The 26581-nt window shown below is 44.2% G+C and overlaps 1 protein-coding gene and 1 long non-coding RNA gene across 2 annotated transcripts in view; one reads left to right on the top strand and one right to left on the bottom strand.

Annotated features, from left to right (window-relative positions):
* MARCHF3 (membrane associated ring-CH-type finger 3) overlaps positions 1 to 26581 on the bottom strand; it is a 149770-nt gene that overhangs the window by 117846 nt on the left and 5343 nt on the right. The window lies entirely within an intron of this gene.
* Positions 273 to 26581, top strand: LOC147584495 (uncharacterized). The gene is made up of 9 exons (XR_015250451.1): positions 273 to 479; positions 768 to 947; positions 1063 to 1164; positions 3023 to 3164; positions 3442 to 3576; positions 13512 to 13633; positions 15002 to 15204; positions 21301 to 21579; positions 24114 to 26581. It is a non-coding gene; the product is annotated as an uncharacterized LOC147584495 (long non-coding RNA).

Raw genomic sequence — 26581 nt, 5'->3', positions numbered from 1 at the left:
CTTCCCTCCGCTGAGGGGTGAGATCTGTGCAGTATTCAGTGCTACTATGGACCAGCAAACAATGCGTTGTGAACTACGTAAAGGGAAGAAACCTCTTACTGCTAGCACCGATATGAATACGCGAATCACGATCCGTACAGCACATCACTGATACTTGTGAACAGCTTCCTCTTCTATCATGCTCTGATCCTTAGCGTCTCCTGCAGTAATATCAACTTGCCCTAGGAATAAGAATGAAATTTAGCAGCATGATGGCGTCTTCTATTACAGCATTTTCTTGTCCCTAGTTTCATTATCGCTGTATTCTTTCCCTTGGCAAATGTACTCCATGGCCTGCTAAAACGTCTAGCATTGTGAACTCGCCATATGCCTAGCAAGCAAGAGTGCCCCCACATCTCTCCCTGCACTTGCTGCCTCTCGGAATCCACAGACGGGGCCTGCCAATTGGGCCTTCTTCAGGCCGTGTGCAATATACCAAGGTGAACAAGTCATCTGGCTGCAAGTGCTGGCAGCTCTGGGGGAAACAATTTACTGGACAGTAAGAGGGAAAGCCATCCCGTGGGTTTAGTTAATGCCCAACAGTCACAAAAGGGCTGGATGCCCCAGGGAATATGGTACAATCAAAACCTGTGACTGTCTCCCCGCCCCCACCCCCACCCAGCCCATCTTCTCTGCTCTCACATTCTGGTAACTTGGCTCTAAAAAGTGCACCCGCAGGCCCATCTGTAGCTGGAAACAAAACACACCTCTTCCTCTCCATACCACAGGTATCCTATTTATTGATCTTCCCCATTCTGTCCAAACTGGTGTCTATAAGAAGAACGTCAAATCAGCCCGATGGAACACAAGACATGTCTGACAATGCTGTAGAGCCTTTCCCAGTACCTCTGAGGAGGACACATGCTCGGGGAAGTAAGAACAGGTGCTTGCAACTCTGTGGCTGATAGGTGGGTACTGAATGGACATTTCCATTTGCTTCCATGAAGCAAAATCAGACAGAAAATGATCATTTTCCATTTACTCTCCCCCCCCCCCCCCCCGCCTCTCTTTCTGTTTTGTTAGAGTGGAGTTGAGGGTAAAGTACAAAAGCCCCACGGAGTCGAGTGCCCTTGGCTGAATGTTTTCCTTGGTCAGGATCACTCCATGAATTCCTACTCAAACACAGTGAGTAACCCGTTCCTGGAGGGTTACTGGCTGGATTTGCGGGTCACGGTGCCTGTATGGTTACCACAGAACTCTGAAGGTTACCAGAGGGCATCAGACATTCCACAAGTCACTGATTTTTTTTTTTCCTTCCTGTTTGGGATGCCCCCGCCGATTCTAAAGCCAGCTACCGTGACCCACAATAGGCCACAGGAGGACCAGGCCTCCAACGCAAATAGCCTTTGAACTGATTTTCCTGTTGAGCATAAAGGTGCTGACCATAGCCAAGGCCAGAAAGCACTCAGACATATTTCCCCTGCTTTAGGGCTGAGGCCAGGTGTGGAGGCCAACTCCATAATCCCTGATTTCAACCAAACATAAACTAGGTGATAAGAAGCCTCGCCTGCAAAGTGTCTCCACTGGTCAGGATCTGAAAGCTTTCGGGTGAGGAGGTAAAAGAAATCAGCTGTTAGGCAGTTGAGAGTTTGTCCAAGGCTTGGAAATATCACCTTTTAAAAGATGTGCCATCTTCAGATTCCCAGGACTCAACCTTGTCGATGACATCAGCACCAGGACACCCAGCGACTGCCTGAGGGCTGGGAAATGACTCTGTGGCCAGCTAGATTTTCTGAGCTTATCTGCAAAGCTACTCTAATCTCCTCTGAATATCAGGGCAGAGTCTTGCCAAGCAGCCAAACACTCACTTTAATCATTTTTAGTTAGGAGACAAAAAAAAGTTCTGTTTATAAAGAAAAAGCTTAACCCATTGAGTTGGGGTCCACATCCCTATTCTATTTCTCTTTTCCTCTCAACGTACCCACAGCTGAGGCAGGACAAGCAAAACAACACCTCGAGGGATCTTCAATCTCCCTGGAATATATAATCCTCTCGAAAGGATCTAAAACGGTGTGGATGTAACCTCAAAGGTGGACCTCCCTCGGTGAATATTACAGCAACGCAAAAACAGAAAATCCACTTTGAAAAATGATTCAGCAGTTTCTTATAAGAATTAAACATACACCTGTCATTCAACTCAGCAATCTCATGCTTAGGTATTTATTTAAGGTAGATGACAACACATATTCCCACACAAAAAATGGGATAGGAATGTTTATTCATAATGACCCCACTGTGGAAAGAACCCAGATGCCCTTCCACTGGTGAAGAGATAAACAGTAGTACATTTATACGATGAAGGGAATCCTACTGAGCAATAAAAAGGAACTAGCTACCGATGCACAGAGCAACATGGAGGGATCTCATTATGCTGTATGAAAGAAACCAGGCTCAGAAGCCTGCATGGCATATGATTTCCTTTATAGAACATCCTGGAAAAGGCAAAATTACAGGGTCAGAAAACAGGTCAGTAGTGGCCAGGGGCTAGGGGCTAGGTGTGCAAGGGAAGGTTGACTTCAAGAGGGCATAAAAGAAATTTGGGGAGTGCTGACGCTATCTTGTATCTTGATCACGATGGTCATCATACACCCGTATGCGTTTGTTAAAATACATGGTCCTATACACTAAAAAAAGGGTGAATTTAGTCCAAGTTACACCTCAATGAACCCAACCTGAAACTAAAACCTCAGTGTCAAAGGCTCAATGATTAACAAAGGCAGACGTCAAAACAACAGATTAACTTCCTGCCTACATCAAGATCTGGAGGCCTTCTCCCAGGACAGGTCCGGTGGGACTCAGAAGCCGTGTACTACTCAGTTACCTTTGGGCACAGAGTTTAAATAAAGCACTAATACATAAATCAATACGGCCACTGTGCCAGCATGCTACTGTGCATGAGGTTACTCATTTAGGATGTTCTGAAGCCTGTTCTTCGTGAGACAGCTTCTCATATTCTGACATTAAGGTGCTATTTATTTTCCAGGGTGGTGCATGGTTCCTACTTTGCTTCTCCTAGAGTTCTAACTGCTTGGATGCCACAGGTTACATGATCCCCGGAGTCAAGCAATTATTTCAGACAGAGAATTCAAGCCTGCCCTGTGCTTGTGTTTTCTATAAATGAAGAGGTAAGTAAAAAAACAAATGAATGAAGGCACCACATTAATCGTTAACAGTCCAGCTGGACATAACAAAGAGAAAAAAGGGACTTCCCTAATTCTGTGATATGCTTGTAGATGACTTGGCTCAGAATTATTTTTGGCAGAGAAATACTCACGTCCTGGGCATGCAAAGGTTTTTGCTTACTTTTCCACCGGATGCCACGACTATAGTATAATAGAGTGTCTCCATTTTGAATGGTTATGATTTGAAACTAGGCTTGCTTTCTCCCCTTTTTCCCAACAGAAAGGTTTACTGAGAATCCACTATATGGAAATAAATGCTAAGGGCAGATGGAATGAGAAACTCGAAGATGCAGCCTTTCAGCAGCCTACTACAGCTACCCAAGTACGTCCAGTGGAAGGCGGGGTGTGATGTGTGGTGAGCAGAAGCATAACTACGGCGCTAAGCAGCAAGGGGGAGGGGGACTGGATCTGTCTGGGAAGGCGGAATTCAAGCCCAGCTGTGGAGGATGAGATGTGGGACTGCAGACATTCCAGGCCAAGGAACTACTTTGCATAAAGGGCCTTATGGGTGCAGATTTGCTTAAATCACTTTTCAGCTGGCATCCTGGAGCCTGAAAGTCATGGGTATTACATTTGGGGAGGGGGGAAGGTGTGGGGAGGTGGGGGGAGGATTTCATGATCTTTAGGCCTCAGGCCTCTCTGTTCTCTGAGAGTCTGGTGCTCCCCTATTCCCTCACGCACTAGAGCATCACATGGTTACGTCACCTGCCTTGTTCATATAGAGTCATTTCAGCAGGGACCCAGGTCACTCGTGGTCGATCACTGGGTTATGAAGAGTCAAGTTTGGGAAACAATGACAACAGGGAAAGGGACAGGAGGGCACAGAGGTGGTGGCTTTAAACGGGGTTAGAGTACTTGCTCCCCTCCAGTGGGGTCTGGATCCAGGATCTTTAATCACCTCAGGGAGCAGTGTTAGTGAAAACACTAATAATGAATGCATGAGAACCTTCGCTGCCGCATTATCATTACCGATAAGACACCAGTAATCATCCAAAGGCTCATCATCAGGGAAACACTGTCCTCCTTTAGCAAGGGCGGGGATGGGAGGAAGAAGAGAATATCCTTCGTGGTCAATAGGCTTGCTATTTCTCACCACCTGATACCCCAAAGTGAAAGGACCAGGGAACTCAGGCCAGTCTTGCCTGTAGCTTCAGATCCTGTTTCTAACAGAAACAGTCGAGTAACCGATTTATCTTCCTAAATGCCAGTTTACCCAAAATGACTGGACACTGTATTTTTTTAGTAAGAGAATCCTTTTTCTGTATCTTCTCTCTCTCTCTCTCGAGACATTGTTAGGTCAGCAACAATTTCCATGTTCAATTAAGTTTATTTATTATTTTTAGTAATCTTTACCCCCAAGGTGGGGCTTGAACTCAACCCTGTGATCAAGAGTCACATGTTTTTCCGGCTGAGCCAGCCGGGCGTCTCTGTGTCGATTGAGTACATGTGGTCAACCTAGGCTTGACTGCTACCATTCCTGAGGAATGGGCCATGTGTGCCATAGCATCGATGTGGCAAGGAAACACGGCCAGTTATTTTAGAAGATGATCAAAATCAATAGTCGGCTGATTATTTATCATTAGCCAGGAGACACTGAAGCACTTTTAGTACAGAAACCCAGTGGAGGTTACTGGCACTCTAAGGACAACTGAGGAAATACTAAGGGGGAGGAAATAGAGTGTTAGCGTATTCCTGAAAGCCCTCCTTGCTGGCAGTGTAAAATAATCCTTTCAATGGCAGGAAATAACATATCTCACAACACGGGAATTCCTAGGTCGTGGGGGTTTTCTTTTACTTTATGTGGGTCACAGAGTAAACTGCAAAACTTGATGGGCAAGGAAAGGGGGGGTGGTGGTGGAAGGGGGATCATGGAAATGCAAAAGAAGCATCTTCCAAGTGGCCCCAGTGAGCCGAATAACCGCGAACCAATCGGGCTGGGCTGCTGATCAGAAAACAGAAGATGCTGACCTGTGGTGAACCAGAATTCTGCTCCAGCAGCTGAAGAGTAAAGCCCAAAGTTCCTGCTCCCTTTTCATGCCACTCCTCCGCTTTCCTCCACTTGGAGAACCCGCTCCAGCTTGGATCAGGGGTGAAACTGAAGCAGCTACCCTAAATGGGCTTTTGGCTTCGTACCAACAGGCTTGTTTCTTGACTTGACTCTCAGCAACCCCTGTGCAAACACTCAGCATTCCATGGCTGAGGCCACACACACACACACACACACACACACAGGGCAGCCATCAGGTGGGACTCAGGTGGGACGGCCGCAAATGTACTTTCACACCCTGGGGAGAAGAGGTGGGGGTGGGGAGGTGAGGTGGGGGAAGGCCAAGAATCGGGTGGAGAGGAGGGAGCTTCACGGACGCTATAAAATCCATGCCAGGAGGAAACGAACAGATATCTCCATGGATATCAACCTGAGAAAAGTGGTCTTTTCAACAAGAATCTCACTCCTTCGCCTGCACCACTTCTTCCCTGCCGATCCCAGGCCAGGCCAAAACAAACTGAAAGACGATTACGATTTGTGGTCAAGAGAACAAGCTCCAAAATATTTGTGGATGTGACTTCAGGAGGCCCCACGGTGACAGACTGAAGTACGACACTAAGACCTGGAAATGTGGTGCCACAGGCACAAGACATCAGGAGGAAGGTGCACCTGCCAAAAAACCGGAGAAGTTTCCAGAAAGTACCCTCTCAGCAACCCCGCTGAAGGAGAACTAGCATATTGAACTTTCCACATAATTGCTTTTCAGGTCTGTCTCCCAGATAATCCCTCAGTGAATACCTAAGTCAGCAAAACAACTGGAATTTTTATATTGATCGTGTAATACTGGCAGGTCTGTGAGCTATAGGCCTCAGTCGGGGCAAACACATAAAATATTGCCAGTTGGTATAAGAAGTTTTTAGCTAATGTAGATGGTTGAGAAAAGGACTTTTTTTTTTTTTTTTCTTCTTATATGGTGCCCATTTTTATGGCATTTAAGCCCCAACCAACTTCCAATGAGCCCATGAGAGCCAGCCCAGCACAACCTCCTGAGTAGCCTGCACCTTGGGGACAAGGAACCACCCTACAGGGCAAAAACCTAAATGACTTGACCTGCATCCTGGGCCTCCAAGCTTCAATCCTTGTTCTCCAGACTACTTTCTGACCGACTTTCAGATTGGGCCCTCCCTGTTCTACTCCCAGCCATAAACGGACCTCACTGCCACTGCACTTTCTGCACACACAGTCACCTGGTGGTAATGTGTCCCAGCCGATTTAGTCCCTGGTACTCTGGCATTTGAGGGGGGCAGCACTGCCCCTCAAAGACGGATGTATTTTCAAAACTTGCTGTTTGTTTCCAGAGGGCCAACTCTTCTCTAAATCAAATACGCGATCTAACCTGTTCAATAAACATACCAAACACCTTTCATTGCAAGACCGTCAGCACTAAGGGTATAGTGGATAAGGCACTGCCCTCCCCCTCACAGAACTGAGGCATTACTAATGCACCACGCTGGGTGGAAGTCAGACCAGCCCATCAAGGCCATGTTATGGAGCAAAGCAAATAATACCAATGCCTTACAGTCACCCCAAACTTCATAGTTTTCAAAGAGCTATTCCGTGTATTTTAAGATTCATGACGTTTTAACATTTTTATTTATTTTTCAGAGGCAGAGAGATACACAGCACGCGCAGGGGAGGGGCAGAGAGAGAGGGAGACAGAGAATTCGAAGCAGGCTCCAGGCTCTGAGCTGGCGGCACAGAGCCCAACGTGGGGCTCGAACCCACCAGTTGTGAGATCATGACCTGAGCCGAAGTCGGTGGCTGAATTAACTGAGCCGCCCCGGCACCCCTACTATTCATGATCTTAAGTCAAATTTTCACTAGTTGAAAGAGATCCTTCACATCATTTCCCCAACTTCATTTGTGCTGGGGCTGTTCCCCTCCCCTCTGGCAGACCCCCCTCATTAACTTCCCTATCCCCCAAACCTAGGAGGCATCATGCTTCCATCCGTTCCTTATCACACATAGTGAGATCATTATCAAGTCCCGTTTGTCCTTCCACCTTGAAATTATACACCGTCTCCATCACCACTGTTTTCATCTTCCCCAAGCCATCATCAGATCTCACCTGAATTATTCAGGTAGCCTCTTAATTGGTTCCTCTGCTTCCACTTGTGCCCACGTCCAATCTGTTCTCCATGCCACGGTGAATGATCAGGGAAAGTTGTGGTGGATTTGGTCCTGGCCACTTTTATTTGCTCTAGAACAGTGGGCGGTGTTAGAACACGAAGCAGGATGAGGAATAATCTGGATATGGCAGTGTCACTGACCTCACACCATCACTCCTCTTTGAAAAGGCAAGAATGAATTACTTTACATAAGCCTCAAGAAAGACAGCTGTAATCATTTGGATGCATGCCACTTAGAGACATGGCGGAATGGAAAAGACGCATAGTGACACATTCCAGAGGGCATGGAATGGGAAACAGAGGAAGACCAGGGATGAACAGAGTAGACTCGGTGAAGCATGACAAAGCACAAAAGGATGTAAAGAATGAAGCTGGGAAGCCAGTGAGGTTTCCCAGCCACCAGAAAGACATTAACCCTATTGCGAATGATGAAACCAGTTGAGAATTCCCTCCACACAGCGAGGCCTTGAAGGGTAAAGATCTCCCATTATCTCAGCCCCAATACCGTTTGTCTGGTGATCATCAGAAGACCAAGGCATAGAGATGAGGGTTCTATTTAAAATGTTTCTTAGTTGGCCAGTTCCTTCTCCACCTCTTGCTTTTAAGTCTGGCCTGTATGCAACTGGCACACCGTTTTGTGATTGAAACATGTACTGCCTGTCACTGTTCTTGGCGTCTCATTCGTTGAGAATAAACTCATGTTGTATTTGGATGGACAGAGAAACTTACGGTGTAAAAGATCTAAAGGGATGAAACGGACACAGAGATGATGGAAAGCAACTTCTCCAGCCCCACCCAGGCTGGAGCACACTGTTACTATGTTCCATCAGGGTTGGTCCGTTTGTTTTCTGCGCCGACTTAAAAACGGTTAGTTATTTCAGCATCCCAGTGCCGCAATGGCACTGGCACTAAGAATACCACATCGGAGTGGAAACTGTCAACAGGCCATTTCCCAGAGCCTGGACAACTATGCCTGCAGGTGAAACAGCATCACGTCGGAGCCTCTAGAAGGTGTTAGAGGCCATTAGCATCCCTTTAATATTTTTAACACACAGAATTCAAGCCCTGATCACATTTCAGGGTATATGCGCCCCTTGCTGCAAGCCCCCATTCCTTTCATAACTCAGACATTGGGGGGGGGAATTATTGTTTTCTGAACCAAAGCTTAGCCGTTACTACAGTGGAGAATCCTGGTGGGAACCTCTGCCTGGAGGGAGCGATCGATAACTGGAGTGGAGAGCAGAGGGCAGAGAGCAGACCGCAAGTCCCCCTGGACAGAGGACTTGAGGACAGAGATCCTGTCTTGTTTGTCTCTTTAGTCCCAGAACTTCGCAGGCGCTCAGCACTCACTAACGCTTGTTGAATTGAACTGACAGGTGTAAGAAAAGAAAAGAGAAGAGAAGAGCCCAGGGGTGGAGACCTGGTGAATGCGGTGGGAAGGGAACTAGAAAAATAAGTGTTTGGGGGGGAGGGTTTCGAGGAGTAAACAACTCTGGTAGGAAATGAGTGGAGGGAAAACAAATTAGAAAAAAAAAAAAAGGGAGAACCAAATGTCAGGATGCCACGAAAACATTCCAGGTGTGCATACGTGCACCAGACCCACACGCTCACGCACAGGTGGGCACAAGCACCCTCAATACCAGTGGGGAGTCAGAGCTCTCTACAGGGACAGAAGGGCAGGGGGGTCTTGGAGGCGCCCTGTTTGTTTCAGCTTCTGCTTCCCGCACCGGGGAAAGGGGAGGGAGGCTGGGGCAGCTGAGAGGTAAACAAACACCAGTTGGAGGCGGCACTCAGGCCACAGGTGTGTCCACGGGCAGTGTGGGCACAGACACTGGATTCCACGGGTCTTTCCTTCCAGGCACAGGAACATGAGGGATAAGCCCTCCTCACTAGTTCTGGAGGAGATCCCTCCCCGCCCCCCAGTCCTATTTCCTAACAATAAACCCAAATTACCTGACAGTCCACCTTGTTTTTATCATCTATATATAGCAATGAGGAAGCTGTTCCCTATAAATAGGTTTGCACAACTGGGCTGTGCCTTTTGCAAACATTAAAGTGGAAACGGCCCTGACGCAGATCAATAGTGCTTGCCTATTTCCCTGTGCTGCTCTGTTTATTTTTAGTCCCCACAAAGAGCCCAATATTTGTAGGAAAAACTGTACATCGCCTTCAAGAATATCACCAACTAATGACCTGAGCAGAAAAAACAATTTTGCATTTACTTTATTCCTATCGTTCCTTTTTTTTTTCTTTTTTCTTTTTTCCTTACAGGAATAAATTCAGACTCGGCAGGAATTTGTTCTACTACCTCATTACATAGATTCAGGCCTTTGGGGAAAGAGATCATGAAGCTTATAAAATTCCATACCTCCTTTATTACTGCCTGTTTTCTTCCATTTGCCAATTTATCTAAGAGTTCAGTGCTCTATTCCACAGGCAGGGGAGTGCATGCTGGTGCACGTAAACCCAAAGAGTGAGCTTTGGTTGCTTAGAAATAAGAAGGAGTGTGACCCACCCACGGCCTCACCTCCCTTCACTTGTACATCATCATTTAGTGCATGAAGGAAACAGAGTGGCAAACTGCAATCAGGAGCATCAGGACGTTCAGAATATAAAAGGGGCATTAGAAAAAGCACTGGGAGCTGAAGCCGGTAATTGACACTTGATTATCTACAAGTGTCGCCTTACCCATCTCTGCGTTTTCTATGAAGTTTATTTAGCAAAAGGCCCTCACACAGTTGGGCACACGCATTTAATGCTGGTCAAGTAAACAAGTTTCTCCCACACACAAAGGGAATTGTGATTATTGGTTGCACCCTGGAGTCCCTGCTGAAACTGTGGATTCCTTGGCGACCCAGATAGAGTTCCATCGTCCTGTTTGCATCCTCAGCTGCCAGACAGAAGCCTGTATGCAATGACATATGCTCAGCAGGTCTTGATTGAAAGATGAGATTATGGCATTGTGCGACCCTGCGTAAGTCACATAACTCCTTAGGGCATTCTTGTCCTCATCCAGGGGGTTTATCAGAGTCCGCGACAACAGCTATTCAGTGGGGCCGTGGGATCGCCCTGATTCTGGGCACAATTTTATTTGGCATCTGTGTATCATTTTTCTGAAAGAGGACACCTATCTTTTATTGTCTCAAAGATTCTGTGGCTATTCCCTGCCACCAAAAGTTTCAGAATCTTTAGCTGAGAGCTAGAGTCTCAAAAATTACTGAATTCGTGAATCCCAATACTTTGGAGCATGCATGCCATGCTTACTTACTAGATATGTGCGATATACTATATTAGGTGCATTATCAAACTAGCATCAAAATCACAAAAAGTATAAGGTAAATAAACAATATTTATTTCTTTATATATCTAAGAGTACAGATACTTTATCTTAGAAAATAATCATTTTATCAAGAATAGTGTGAATGAATATGCCTTATGTTTGAAAAGCTGGATTAATTATTTGTGATACGTTAATCTGAAGGTCTAGTTCCATGTTCGGTTTATTTTACATAGCTGGGTTTTAATGGCTGTCATAGTTCTAAGCAAAAAAAAAAAAAGAAAAATCACAGTGTGAACATTTCCAAACATTGTTTCTCACAATGTTCTCTCTATAATAAGTTTCGTTAAAATTCAGTTATCTTCTTATTCTTAAAATGACATCTTTATCTTGAAAGGACAAATTAGTTATGCTCTGTATTTTTAAACAATGACCCATAGGTAGCATACTAGAGTGGCTCATTATCACAGAGATGGTTAACAAAATAGGGAACCCTTTACTTTCTATAAGAAGAAAAATGAATGTAACTTATCTGTAAGTTTGACAACTCAATTATTTTTTGATAAGATAACCAGCAAAACTCTGTGTGGTACAGAAGATTTTCATGGTCCCTTCTCAACTTAATACAAAATATGGTATTGCTTTGACTACACTGTATATTACACATTTGTTTTTTATAAAATTAATTATGAAGTATCCCACAGCATTTTGTATACCTCTGGCTTCAACATCTTGGCTGCCCTAGCTTGCTTATGAATGATGCAGTGAATGAATTTATCTCTTATAACCTCACCCTGGAATCCTTCTCTAAGAAACAGCTGCTTCTCAAGAGGGAACACTACTTGGTTTTTCTAACAAAACATTTTCATAAAGATTGTGAATGAATTTCATCTAGTGATGGCTCACCAAAAGGGGGCACTTAGCGTATTTCATTGGTGAAACAGAAATGAGCAAATACAATAGGCTAGATCTAACATCTTACAAACGTAAAACAAGTCTTCTGCCCTCCGTAACCTGTTCCAATATGTATTTGCTTCTTCAAGATACAGTAACACCTTCAATAATACTTTCACAGCACTTTGTGACAGAGAAACTCATTTTAGATAGTTTTCAACATAGTATCTTATCTGGGTTTGTACTGGGAGGAAAAACAGTTTTTGGTTTTTTTAATTTTTATTTTTTTACATTTGTTTATTTTTGAGAAACAGACAAAGCATGAGTGGAGGGAGGGGAGGTGGGCAGAGAGAGAAGGAGACATAGAATCTGAAGCAGCCTCCAGGCTCTGAGCAAGAGGTCGGCACAGAGCCTGATGGGGGTTCGAACCCACAAACTGAGATCATGACCTGAGCCAAAGTCGGACGCTCAACTGACGGAGCCACCCAGCCGCCCCAGAAAGACAGTTTTTAAACATATGTAGCTTTTTTACTTCTGCATACAAGTAAAAACTTCAAAACAGGCTTCAGAACATCATTTAGTGAAATTTTATAAAGATCAGTAGGTGAATTTAAACATTGGTTTCACAAGCGCAGGGGTATTCTTATTTTTCTGTGGCACTTTCATATTATCATTTTTCAAGGCAAAGTATACACTTCCTTCCAATATATTCATTCTTAATGACAGTACATGTCAGTCTGTGTTTCATTCCATCATCTTGATAGTTTTGGAATTGGGGGCTAACGTTTGATCAGTACTGATTGTGTTACAGTTTTTAACTCCCAGCTTGGCTAATAAACCAAGAACCTAGAACAAAGTGTGTCCTAGAACAAAGTTGTCAATTCCATTTCAAACTGTTCACTTATTCTTGCTTGCACAGTTAGTGATACCTTTAAATTTATACTTTGTTTTTTTTTTTTTTACAAGATTCTTTCTTTGTTAAATTTTTAATGTTTATTTATTTTTGAGAGAGAGAGAGAGAGAGAGAGAGACAGAGGGAGAGGCAGAGGGGCAGAGAGAGAGGGAGACACAGAATCTGAAGCCAGCTCCAGGCTCTGAGCTGTCAGCACAGAGCCCGATGAAGGGCTTGAACTCATAGAATGTGAAATCATGACCTGAGCTGAAGTTGGATGCTTAACTGACTGAGCCACCCAGGTGCCCTTTTACTGGAATCTTTTTAAGCTGCTTGCCTTGATTGTTGTTGCTGTTTGGTTTTTGGTTTTTTGTGTTTTTGTTATTGTTGTTGTTGCTGTTGAGGGCTACTTTAGTTGAAACTAACATTAAGCCAATTAATTTCACCCAACATGTACAGATACAATGCAACATGCTGTGGACAAGTGAGCAACCATCGCCCCCACCCCTGACCCCGAACATACACCCTTCTGACTTAAAGAACAGGAGAGGGGTGCCTGGGTGGCGCAGTCGGTTAAGCGTCCGACTTCAGCCAGGTCACGATCTCGCGGTCCGTGGGTTCGAGCCCCGCGTCAGGCTCTGGGCTGATGGCTCAGAGCCTGGAGCCTGTTTCCGATTCTGTGTCTCCCTCTCTCTCTGCCCCTCCCCCGTTCATGCTCTGTCTCTCTCTGTCCCAAAAATAAATAAACGTTGAAAAAAAAAAAATTTAAAAAAAAAGAACAGGAGAGGGAGCAACTGTCAATCCATATATTAGTAAAACTTAATTTTTCTTATTTTTGGGGTATAAAAATGTGTACAAATTCCAGTATTTTCTTTCTTAGCCCCAGTGGTTTATCTTGCAAATTCCACCTTGGAAACCCTGATGTGGATAATCTCTGGTGCCATTTCCAGCTCAAAAATTAAAAATTAATGGATATTCTGCTAGCAGGGCACTGGCTCTCTTTGTTTGCTCAAAGAACTCCTATATAACCCCCTAATTTGTTTCCTGGCAGCTCCGGAGAAACCCTCCACCCAAAAACCCCGTGAGTGAGGAAGGAAGACAGGTCACCTGGCTGAGCTCTTCCCCTGCTGCCACCTAGGAGACAGTCTGGCTGAATCCATCCAGAAGAACTGGGTAGGTTGACAGGTCTCTATCTCCCCATTAGCCTACCCTTCACACTCCGCACACACGGACTAGCAGTTTTCAGCCTCAGCAAACATTAAAACATGAGATTATGGGGGCACCTGGGGTGGCTCAGTCGGTTGAGCATCCGACTTCAACTCAGGTCATGATCTCACTGTTCGTGATTTCAAGCCCCACTTTGGGCTCGCTGCCATCAGTCTTTTAGCTACAGAGCCCACTTCAGACCCTCTGTCCCCCTCTCTCTGCCTCCTCACCTGCTTGCACTAGTATATATAAAACAAACAAAAAACCATGGGATTATGATGTGTGGCGCAGCAAAAGTGTTCAGGGCACAAGAATTTCCCTTGGAAGGTTTGACAGCTGCAAGTGGGAGGGATGCGGCAGGGTCATGTGTTTTCAGAGTGGTTCTGGACAGCCCTGTTTTGTGTGGGAAGAAGAAACAAATTGTATTATGTGGAAGGGAAAAGTCTTCTAAATTTAGAGTCTTTTATCACCTGGATTGTTGTCTCTGAGCCTGCTTTCCTACGTTTGCCTGGCGAGGCGCAGGAGCTGGGGAAGTCCGGGAAGACTGACTGCATCCAGCAGCGACAGAGCCAGGTGCCAGGCAGCCTGCCAGAAAACGCAGTCCAGTGACCACAGCCTCTTTCAAGAGTCGGGGAGGACAGACATACATATCTAAGAGACATTCTTTGTTCGGAGGCAAGATCTGGTGACCCATGAGTAAAATCTCTTAAGGAATGGACTTAAAACAAGATAGGTAGGTTTTTAGAATAAAGACAGGACCAAAAGATCATCTCCGAACTTTCTCCAGTCACATTTCCTCCATCAAAACTAGCTTCTCTCCTGTTCCTCAAACAGCTCCTAAGGACTTTCTGAGGCCTCCAATTCCTTTCAGGGGTCAAACGCTCAAAAACCAGAGGCTCCTTCACAGAAGCTAAGGATAATTCACCCTTAGGAAATTAGCTTGATTGGTTATGTCTGTATTTGAGGACAGGGCGGTGTATTTCTTTCGTTGGAAAAAAGTTTTGTTAACAAAAAGACAACAAAAAACAATCCAGTCTAGGTTGTTTTCTGTATTTTAGAGATTCCACCAACATTATCATCAGAGAAACTGAAGATAAAAAAAGATTATTTGCATCTCCGTTAAAATTATAACACCCTTCTCATTAAGGTGTTTGGAAAATGACAAGATGGCTCTTACAAATGAAGTTTTTATTTGTGCTACTCCCTTGCCCACGGGTTTATAAGTGCTGGTATTGTATTTCCTATACAAAGAGACACAGGTTATTAACCGTGTGAATCCAGGCTGGGTTCCTGTTACATGTTTGTACACTGGATTCCCTCTCTTTATTTTCTTAGGAAACCAGAGCTCCACAACCTACCTCTCCCAATCACCACCACCCCCCACCACCAGAAATTGCTTCTTCTGCACTGAAGTATGAAACCTACTGGTTACTCTTATTTGGCATCTGTGATCAGACACATTGTATTTGAGTTCTTGGATACAACACAGATGAAAGAAACAGCCACAATAGGAACTTAAGCAGCCAACTAGCAACCTGGTGAGTGAGTACTCTCCTTACAAATAAAAGTTACCAACCAGAAATTTTTACAACTTGCTCCCTATAGCTAGGAAAAATAAACAGGCTTGAAAGATGAATAGAATCCTACCGCCGTGATGCCGGACCAAGTCCACAGAAATAATCCAGTTTTCCATTTCTTTCCCAGAAGGTGTATTGCTCTATATCTGCCTTTATCAGAGGCAGGACCAGGACCAGGCTCAGGGGTTCTGACTGGGGTGGAGGGAGAATGGGGCGCCTGGCCATCTGGTCATTTATAGTGATATCAAAGAGAAAACTCCTAGCAGAAACTCACATGAAACTAATAATTGCATAAGATGGTAAAGAGTTCTACCAGGCACCTAAAGATGTAAATATTTATTAGCTATGCATACATTTTTGAAACTAGAAAAGGGATTTTTCAAAGATTTCCAAAGCAAAGATCTACTTCACACACTCCAAAATATTTTCCAAGATGTTCCCACTATCAACTGACATTCTCTGACAGAGGCCTAGAAAATGAGCTAACTCCACAGCTCACAAGCAGCTTGCTTTATGATGGGTGTGAACCAGGCACACACAATGTCACAGCCAGTCTCAAGTGCCACATCCCTTGTGGTTTCTCCCATCAGAAGCCAGTATCTCTGACTGCCAGTTGGAAATCTTTTCCAGAATTTTCATTCCAGAGAGATTTCTCTAAGAGCTGTGCTTCCAACCCCCCTTTCCAACATTCTATCCCTGGATCAGGTATACAAATCTAGGCTCTGTATTTAAGCTGGAGAAGGAATAAAGAGTAAAAACACTGTCAAAATACTTATTCCACTGAGCCTCCACACCACCTCCCTGCCCCTCTTGAAAGTTACAAACTGCAGGAAATAATCCAGGTTCAAAGTAGAGTGTTTTAATCTGCATTAACGACCTTTGAAAGCGTGAGTTTGGGAAGGCCTCTGAGATTCAAGCAGTGAGACTTTCCACACAGAATGCATGGAATTTGTAAGCCAAGGTGCTTCTGTGAAGGACTCTGTGCTAGAAGTGAACGAATACTCGGGGCACTTGAGCAACAGATTCAAATTCAATCATCTCGGCAGGCTTTCACCTCCACTTCCAAATAGCTGTGGGCTCTCTGGGCTTGTGTTCAACTGCCTAATGTAGCATGAGGGGATGGCTTCTCTCTGAATCCAAGGCTCCATCTTGGCCTGTCCTCCCCTCCCCCCAAGTAAGGTATTGTCTCTCATGGGGGCAGACACAGGAGACCAGTGCTTTTCTTCCTAGCCTTTTCTTTAAACATGAGAATATGCAAACATATGCAAAATTAGGCATACTCTGTGGTGAAAATTCCCACAAATAAATAATAAATCTTCCTCATATTGCTCAAAGAAGAAAAGGCACGGTAACTAGATTCCCTAAAAGTGCCCCCCCCCCACATCCCCACCTTACCTTCAAATAAGAAGATAAATGAGATTTTTAAGAGAATTCATTTTTAATTGCTTATTCCTAGTGAGTGATTTCAAACGCCAGGTAGATCTGGGGCTACGATTCTGTACAGCTGAGTATTGCTTCTCATGTATACTTTTAGCATGTAAAGGCTGCCATTTTAATTGGTATTCAGAGGTCTGCCAATGTGCAGACCCAAGCAGTTCAATTATTTTGACCAACTGGGAAAGTGAGTTATCTAGAAACAAATGGGAATGACAGATTAAAAGGCTATCCTTGCTAATACTTTCAAATTGGGCTAAAGTTAGTTATACCCTGTTGAGTCCTTCCACTTAGGACGAACAATGCAGCAAAGCATGGCGAGATGTACTGCTTGGGCCTCTAATCTTAGCTGTGACATTTCCTGTCTCATGTTCTACCATCAATAGTGACCTACTTGCTATAACCATGTGATTTCCCAACTGGGGCTTTTGATGCTCACACATGGGAAACACAATTATTTTTATATTTAGCACAAAGTGTAGCCGTGAAACATTTCAAATGATTTTCAGTTGAACATATCCACACGAATCTTATTTTGCGGTAATCTTTTGTTTTGTTTTGTTTTGTGTTTTGCTTTGTCTTTTGGAAACAACAGTTACGACACATTAAAAACAAAGCTTTCACTCCCCCCGCCCCTTTTTTAAAAAGCAAACAGTGCACACGCTCCATTAGGCCAGTATCCAATAAATTGAAAACTAGCAAAAAGTGAAAGAATCTTGTCCTCGTTATCTCATCTGAAGAACTGGGCACACATGACTCTTGTTGAGAGTGATAGGGAACAACACTGCTGGTATTATGTAGGCTTGAAATCCTTAGCAAAATGAAAATAACTTATTAGTGGTAAGTAAAGACGAGACAGAAACTAGCACTCAGAGGTGGAACAGAAGTATACAAAAGACACAACCACAGGATTTTTTACGTAAAAAAACAGACAAAACTAAAAACTCACCAAAACACAACACAGAGTAGGATTACAAATACCTAGCAAGAAAGCCTTCCCATGCCACAAAATATGTCTGAGAGCCACTCAGGACAGCTGATTTACCAGGCAAAAGTCAAGCCGTCACACACAGTTTTCAAAATTAAGAAGACCGCCCTCAATAAAAATCTATGTCTGTCTGTATGCATGTAACACAGCAAACGACTGTTCAAAATTTTAAACCTTGTCAACTTCGATCCGCAAACCCTAACGACGTGAACAGAGGGGTCCCGCACTCTACTGAAGAGAACTTGCTCCATGTCACGTGTGAATAAGCACATTCCCAAAAGTTAACCAAACCTCCAAAACAGATGTCAGGAGCCTGCAGTATACCTATCTCGGTGACTCTCCCAAACTCTGTGGCTACACCAGCTCAGAAGCAGCTGCTTTTGTGAATCATAAAGGACCTTTCAAAGCACAGGGTGTTCACGCATGGAAAAGCACATGTTCTCTGCCTCTGCCAAAGAAGCTTCACGGCCGCCCCCCTCCAAGTACTTGGGAAATATTCCAGCAATATGTGTGTACCCATTATGGATTCCTTCTCATTGCTACTGCCGTGTGCTATACATTTTCTATAACCTCATGCTGTTTCCCACCCACACAGCTTAGAAAGAAAGAAAGAAAGAGAAAAAAAAAAAAAAACAAAGCCTTTGTCGAGCCATAAAAGGGCCAATCTACTGTATATGAAAACTACCCTGTCAAAAGCCGTCTCTCAAGAGTTTATGTAGACCATGAACCTGCCTAATTTCAATAATGATATGTTGGCTCAGCCCTTTAATTACCCATCTCATTGTCACCTGGATCTTGATGGGCTCTTCCCCAATCACACACCCAAATCTACCTAGCTCATAAAGTGAGGAAGAAACGGCTCCCCTCCAGGACACACAGGAGGAAGGTACCATGCGAACAACATCGAAGTATCCTTTTCCATTTCCTCCCCATTCTGTGTTTTACAGACTTGTCTCTGATGCAAGACATAAAAACAATCTGGAAGAACTAGACTTAAAGATTACTCTCAAATATAGATGTGTTCTCACCATAACATTTAGATCTGCTTCTGGAAGTCTGATACGGGGGGTTTAGCTGAGAAGTGTATTTCATAGTAACGGCTCCAGCAGGTTTTTGTGATAGCGGGAAGCCCAGAAGGCAGGAAAGAGCACCACACGGGTTTAGACTCATTCCCCGAGTGGAGAGCGATGCCGTGGTTGGTGAGGTCACCTGAGGAAAGATCTGGGGAAGGTGAGCAGGTAGGAGGGGGATGTGAAGCTCCTGTCAAAGGTGAGATGATGATTTGTTTGGTTGAGTGGTAAAGTCACACTGGAGGCCTCAGAAAATGATGGTTCACAGCTCACTCAACAAATGACACAGCAACCCACAGAACGACAGGGAAAGGAAAACACAGACGCACATATTTTAGTCGAGAGGGTCCCGAGCTGAAAGCCAGAGAGAAACGCAGCTTCAGAGGAAGGCACTGATTCACTTCTGTCAGTCTCTTCCAAATTAACATGGGAGGTAAAGCTATTTTTCAATTTGCACCTTCATAATTACCTCAGAATAATTAAGAACACAGTTCTAGGAATACATTATTTTAGTGGATACGTGAGTTCAAGTGAAAATTTATGTGTAAGCAGAGAAAACAATTTTGTTTTAGTGAATTTGCCACTGCAAATTATCATGCAATTATAAGTCTTCCAATTTACAATTGAGCTTTATATGTACACCTCCATCTTTTAAGGGTTTATGTCTAACACTAAAGGAGGTGGCATCCTTAAAACTATAATCAAAATAAAAACCGAAGTTAAGAGTATTACTCAAATCTCCCTCTTCGACCAAGCTCTTTTAAAACCTTTATGTAATATTATTGTAGTAAGTCTACCTTCTCTCCAAAGAATTCTGATATCTATATCTTATTTTACCCTCACAGAGAGACTGAGAGAAAAGTAGATTTTGTTGTTTCCATATTTTATATGAAAAAAGCTACAGTGCATGCACTCAGCTCATTGACAACTGTCATCCATCTTTAGTCCTAGTGTGGGAGATAAAGGCAGATTATGGATCATTAGAAGTCAAAACTTCTAAATATTCCTTTCTTTATTAACTTAGTCGCTTGATTTTCCATTCGCTTTATAAACACAGCTAGGATCTCTGCCCTCGTGGAACTTCTATTCTAAGTGGGGGTGGGGGAGCAGACAGGCAAAACCAAGTAGACAGGTAAATTATGTAAGATCATGGCAAATACCATAGAGGACACAAAAACGGAGCAGAAACAGAGGATTGGAGGGTGGGGGGTCCCCTAAGGAGATCAGATGGGATGGTCCTGAGAGGTCACTGTGAAGGGGAGCCCTGAATGGAAAGAATGGAGCCGTAGGAGCTAAGGATGTGTGATCCAAGCAGACGAAACAGATGCAGAGTCAGGGGTGAGAATGAGACCAGCTTATGAGACAAACAACAAGGAAGCTAGTGTGGCTGGAAAACTAGTGAAGGCAAGTGAGTAAGTAATAAGGTCAGAGAGATGGGCAGGGCCCGATCACTTAAGGCCGTACAGGCAATGGTAGTCTTCTAACACAAAGAGAAGCCATGGAGGGCCAGGAAGGACATGGGCAGATGAACCGAAGTCTAAATCCTAGCTTAACCACTCAGTGGTTATGTGAGCTAAAAGCAAGTTACTGGCTCCTCTCGGATGCTAAGTTCCTAATTTATAAAAGGGCACTCGATAAATCATAGCCACTTACCATCATCGATAATCATTATTATTATTAATGCTGTGATATGTAAATAAAGTTGGTAAAAAATGTTTACATTCAAGTAGACTGATACTGCAAAAAAATATATCCAAAATACAGAATTCTTACGAAATGAGCAAATTGTTTTAATCTTTTTTTTTATTCAGTAAAGATCATATACTCCTCGAGGACACATAGACATAAATTAGTACATTTGAATCATTAGGGTTTATTGTGATTCTAATCAGAATAATTATTGATCTTGGCTCAATTCTTCGTCCTTAATTAGTCTGCATTGTGGCTTTTCTCTCCCTGTCAACCTAGCCTCGCCATTTTGTGTCCAGATGTGTATAGTATTTCAGTGGTACCTACCAGCCACACAGTAGTCATAAATGGAATTTCATGGTTACTTTCCAAGTTACAATGTATACTAAATACAGTTGCTTGCCAACATCTACTGCCCCCTCACTCCCATACACAGACTTCTTTCTTACTAACAGAATCCCAGTTTTGTTCACATTCACCTGCCCCCTCTCTCAAGCAATGATGGAGAATATCCTGCTAGTGATGGATGTACAGATGGGGCATGTGATCCTGTTCTGATCAATGAGATAAGAAGACAGGTCTTCTCAGACACTTCTTAGTAATATTTTAGTCTCCTTCAAAAGGAGATTGTACAAGGGGGTGGTCCATTTTCTGTGCTCTAGATATTGTCACGCCCACGAGTACCATCTGAACAACTGCAGCCATCTTGCCAAGAAGGTAAGACCCAGGCTTAGAGGGAAGTGGTCCCTAAGGATGACAGTGGCAGGGAGGTGCAAGGAACCTGTATCCTTGATGATGTAAATGTGCCACTGAATCAACCAATCCTGCTGCCTGCCCTACTTCTCACACGAGCTAATACACTTCCTTCCCGCGTAGGTCAGTTGGAGTTGGAGTCTTGTGCCGTGTGCGGAAGGTTTCCTAGCAAGTGGACCACATCACCTTCACATGGACATTTCCATTTGGAAGCATCCCTCGTTTCTTTGTCTCTGCGAAGGTCTAGGAATGGAACGAGGACTTCTGACTCTAGCTCAGTGCACTCCAAAGTTCTGGATATGGGGTGATCCAGCGTTGTAATTTACAATACTGGAACGGTCACCGGGAAAAGGCCAAGGGGAAAACACCCCGGAAGTCACAACAGGAAGATGGCGCTTGGGAGTAAGTAGCTGGTGCCGAATGGTCTATCTCTGGCTTTCCGTTTATAAACTTTGCCTTTCAGCTTTCGCCTGCCTAGTTGACATGTTTTTCCCTGAAGGCCTCAGTGAAGCACACCCCTCATTGGGCTTTTGTTTCGTAAGGCTTCCACTTCTGAGCTCTTATCCAATTATAAGAATTTCAACAGGGACCACGTAAGATCTAGCACAGATCCCACGCACCGGGCAGATGCTAAGGAAACCGAAGTAGCTTCGCACTCTCCTGGGACAAGAGGATTAAGGGGCAGAAACGCTCTGCAGAAGAGGTGCAGGTTTATGATTTGTTGTCAGGAGACAGACCCGCCTAGAAAGGAAGGGGGGAATATAATCATAATAGGGCACTGGCTATTTTTGCTTAGGCCATGTGGAGTTAGTTTGAAGTTGAAACTATCAGGGACGGATAAAATAAAATATCCATCTTGCAAAAAAAGCCTAGATGCTTACTGACTGTAGAGGGAAGGGTCGGACTGCGATTATTGGCAGCGGAGCGGCCAGTGGGGGTTGGGAATGAGGTAAAATAAAAGATCACATAAATGTCTAATGGTTCACAATAAGCAAAATGCAGTACGGCTTGAAACCAAATTAGCCATTCTGGTCTAAGAAGTATTTTTTTCTTTAAGAAAAATTACAGAATTATAAATTTAGCCCATAATGGAGAACAGAAAATATAAGGCACATAGGTTTTATAATTTTGTAGAGTATTTGAGAGATATTACTTATCAAATGGGGTGAACATAATAACTGGTGAAAATTTGCTAAGAGACCGTAATTAAAACAGAATAGCAAATGGTGCCTTAGCTCTTGAAGGGGTCACCATCGGGATGCCACTTAATGTCTTCATTACTGATCTGCGGCGAAAATGGAATTTCGTTCAATATAAGGATGGTGTCTAATTGTGCAATGTTGTCAAGGGCTGGAAAGTGGTAGAAAAATATCTGCGGAGGTTAGAAACAACACGACTTAAGTAGGTAGATCAGAGTAAAACAACCTGAAACACCCGAAATAAAAATTAGGTAAAATCAGTGGAGGAGAGGAAACCAAACACTGCGATCCTTCCAAAGGGAAAGCCAAAAGGGACCAGTGTTGGTGTTAGCTAGAAGGCAGTGACCCAGCCTCAAAAGGAAACAGTCCATGGTTGGTTAGAACAACAGATGAAGGACTTATCAGCGGAAGAGGCACCAGCGCACATGTCCTGTCTGTAAAGACATCAGGGCAGCCCAGTCCTTCTTTTCCCTATTCAGTGTCTACCTGTTCAGGTCTCTGTAGAAAGGTCCATCCCCTATATTGCAATGAATATGTCTATTGCTAGCAGAGGCTTGTGATCTTGTTTCCTAACAATACAAAAAGTGAGCAGGAGGCAGTAAGGGTGATTAAGCAGGTAAGGGGTGGGGGGTGGGGGTTGTCCCTGGCAAGTATGGGTAAGGCTGGTGAAAACTGAGGTTTTGATGGGGCGCCTGGGTGGCGCAGTCGGTTAAGTGTCCGACTTCAGCCAGGTCACGATCTCGCGGTCCGTGAGTTCGAGCCCCGCATCAGGCTCTGGGCTGATGGCTCGGAGCCTGGAGCCTGTTTCCGACTCTGTGTCTCCCTCTCTCTCTGCCCCTCCCTCGTTCATGCTCTGTCTCTCTCTGTCCCAAAAATAAATAAAAAACGTTGAAAAAAAAATTAAAAAAAAAAAAACAAAAAACTGAGGTTTTGCGAGATGAATTCCTTTCTCACTGGGTAAGGCCATCAGAGCATGTATTATCCCAGAGAGAAGTCGCATCACTGGGATCATCTCCTCAGCATGAGAAAGACACACTGGACTCCTCTAGGAAAGTCCTCTGGAAATGGTCAAAAATGCAGTTTCTCCTGCAGGGAAAAGGTTCGCGGGAACAACGATTATCATAGAGCTTTATAAAATAGAGTCCGTACCTGAACAGGAAGGATGGAGAATGTCCCTTTCCAGAGAGGAAAACGTGAGTGGAGGGTGGGACTAAAGGAAAGAGAAAAGTCGAAATCGGGGAGACCTAGAAGGTGAAGGATGAGAACTTTCTGGCTGTGAGAACCTCAGTTTATGTAACACAGTCACAAAGTATTAAGAGGAAGTTGTGGTATACAGGATGCTGAAACGCAGGTCTGAGAAAATGCCAAAGCAAAGCACCACAGGGAGAGCCTCCACCGGCTGCAGAGAAGGGCACGAGCAAGGGGTTCCACAGACGTTTGCCCCCCCCCCCCCATATAGACACCCTCAACCCCTGGTAGCCTGCAGCACCTAGATGAAAGAAGCTTTGAGACATGCAGGGGCAAGTGCTCCTGACTTAAAAGGTCCAAAAGACATCAGTGAGTCCATGACCTAATCTAGGATTGCTCATCTTCTCTGTTGCCTTGAATAATATTTAGACGTAATCACCCAGTTTTCTAATGGGATTTTCTTGGCAGGTAGGAGAAGAAAGCACCTATGTTAAGTGAGGCTTAACCTCCCAGATGGGACAGAAAACAAGGGTCCTTGATCTCTTGCAGTCATTTGAAGTGCATGAAGATCTCACCTAAAAGGGCGATGCTAAGGCCCTGACCCCAGGCAGTTACGCTTCCTTTTGCTGCCCCATAAACTCCACCTGGACACGCGGTCCGTGCAGCAGTTCAGCAACCCACTCTGAGGTAAGCACGTACCTAAGTCATCAGATGACATCATAAGCACAGTTGTGCAGGGGGTCGTTCTTGAACGAAAGGAGATTTAGAGATGAAAAACATTTATAAAAGTTAGTCTCGGCAATAAAAATCTGCTGGGATTATTATTTTTTAAAAAGCCTCACTGCACAAATGTCAAGGTTGCCCATTATGCTGAGCTTTGGTTGGCAGCGGCCTGTAGGCCCAGCAACCACCTGGTTCCTCCACGGCGCCCAGACCTCCGTGGCCAAAAGTAGCTGGTTGGCTGCCCTGGAAGGCAAGAGGGACCAAGCCGTCTGAGACTTGAAAAGATGTGCGTGGTCAGGCTGCCCCAAGTCTCCAAGTGGGGCCCGTGAGTTAGCTGCTTCCTCAAGACAGGACACAAGGAGTGTGAGAACACAAAAGGTACCAGGGGCCGTGGCCCAGACTAGTGGAAGGAGGGTGGAGATGGGGGCATTTCTGAACAAGTCACAACAGGGAGGCAGTGACAAGAGGAGGAAAAGCCAGGAATGAAGAGGAGGGGATATAAAGACGAAAGAGCAGGAACGGATAGCAGCTACATGAAGCATTGAGATTGGGGCCAACGCCGGAACTCTGGCACTGGGATTCAATTATCACTGCCATTTAAGCTGGTGGTGAGAGGTGCCTGGGTGGCCCAGTCAGTTAAGCGTCCGACTTCGGCTCAGGTCATGATCTCACGGCTTGGGAGTTCGAGCCCCGTGTCGGGCTCTGTGCTGACAGCTCAGGCTGGAGCTGCTTTGGATTCTGTGTTTCCTTCTCTCTCTGTCCCTCTCCTGCTCGTGCTCTGTCTTTGTCTCTCAAAAATAAACATTAAATAAATACACTGGCGGTGAGTATACGCGTGCACATCCTTCAGAGGGCTTGCAAGTGTTCACCTGTAATTCTCTGTGGCCCTCTAGCATACCTGGCAACTATTTCTTAAGCACCCTTTCTTGAGAAACTGGAAGGTGAGAGGCCCTGCCCTCCACGGGCTGCTGACCTGGAGGGAGTGCGGCTACAAGAGGGAAAGGTCCTGCTGACAGCATACAACCAGCCCAAAGAGGAACACAGAGAAGCTTCCCAAAGGCTCTAATGCTTGAACTGCAATGTGGAGTTAGTTAAGTAGAAAGGAGGTGCCACCCATGATAGGTACTCAGTCACTGTTTGTTAATTAATTTCAGTTTGTTCCGATTTGTAATGATTACCTGGAAAATCGTTCAAGGGCTAGGAGTTCGTTCTTATCCCCACTGTTTTTATTATGTCGATGAAAAAGATAAACCTGTCCATTTTCGAGTCTAGGGATATAATCCAAAAAAAAAAAAAAAAAAAAAAATACTAGACCTTACCTTTGGCTGAGATGGGGAGTACACTTATAGTTTTTCTAATTAGGAGACATCTTCTTGGTCTACTTGTCTCATAGCAAAAAGTTTTAAAAGCTTTTGAAAAGATCACGTTTTGCTCACTTGAAATATGTGTGTATATTTTAGCATAAACTACACTTGGCAGCTGCTAACATAATTGGATGGCTACGCCTTGCAAAAGCTTGATTTCTTTTTAATCAAATTTTTAGAATCATACTGGGTTTTTTGCCAGTGCTGCAATAGTGAGCAATAAATACATCATTAGATCAATGGTGTTCTGATGATGGATTACTCCAAAGATACTTCCAGCCAAGAAGACTAAGCCCATAGTCTCATTGTGCAAAGATGAATAAAATATTGTTTAAAACACAGATACGCAGTTAACATAACAAGGAAGAAAACATTGCAAAATAGAACACAACAGCCATGGGTTTATAATGTAGCAATATTGATCACGGATTTTCCTAAGTACTCTAGAGCAGCCATGCTATTATATATGCCTCTGATTAGACCCAGAGATGAGAAGGAAAAAGTTATAAAAAAGGAAACTAACAGAGGAAGGCCTGCTGCTATAATAAATTATTTAAAGCAAGCAGGGCGAGCGGGTTGTGAAGACAATATAAAACAGAATCAATGCCCCCAAGAAACCCCAAACCATCAGCACCTCTGTAAATTTCTCACCACTCTGTCTGGCGTGTTCCTGGGGCTTCTTCTTTCCCAGCACCCTCCCCATCCCATCCCACCCCTACCCTTCACATTTTGTCTGTTCGTTTCTGAGAACTTAACATTTGTTTTTCTTCTGTAACCTAGGATGTTGTCTTCAGTTCTATTTCTCATCTTCTATTAGAAGAGTGTCTGCAAGGCCACAGATGAACGCATCTGTCACTTCAATTATCTCCATCTTAAATTTCCCGTGGAAACAATAAGCTGGTAATATCTAACATGATACTTACAACATGA

This window comes from Puma concolor, chromosome A1 (genome assembly GCF_028749965.1).
Source record: "Puma concolor isolate L17-30 chromosome A1, mPumCon1.1.hap2, whole genome shotgun sequence".
NCBI classification, from domain to species: domain Eukaryota; kingdom Metazoa; phylum Chordata; class Mammalia; order Carnivora; family Felidae; genus Puma; species Puma concolor.
This window is presented reverse-complemented; position numbering and strand designations above follow the sequence as displayed.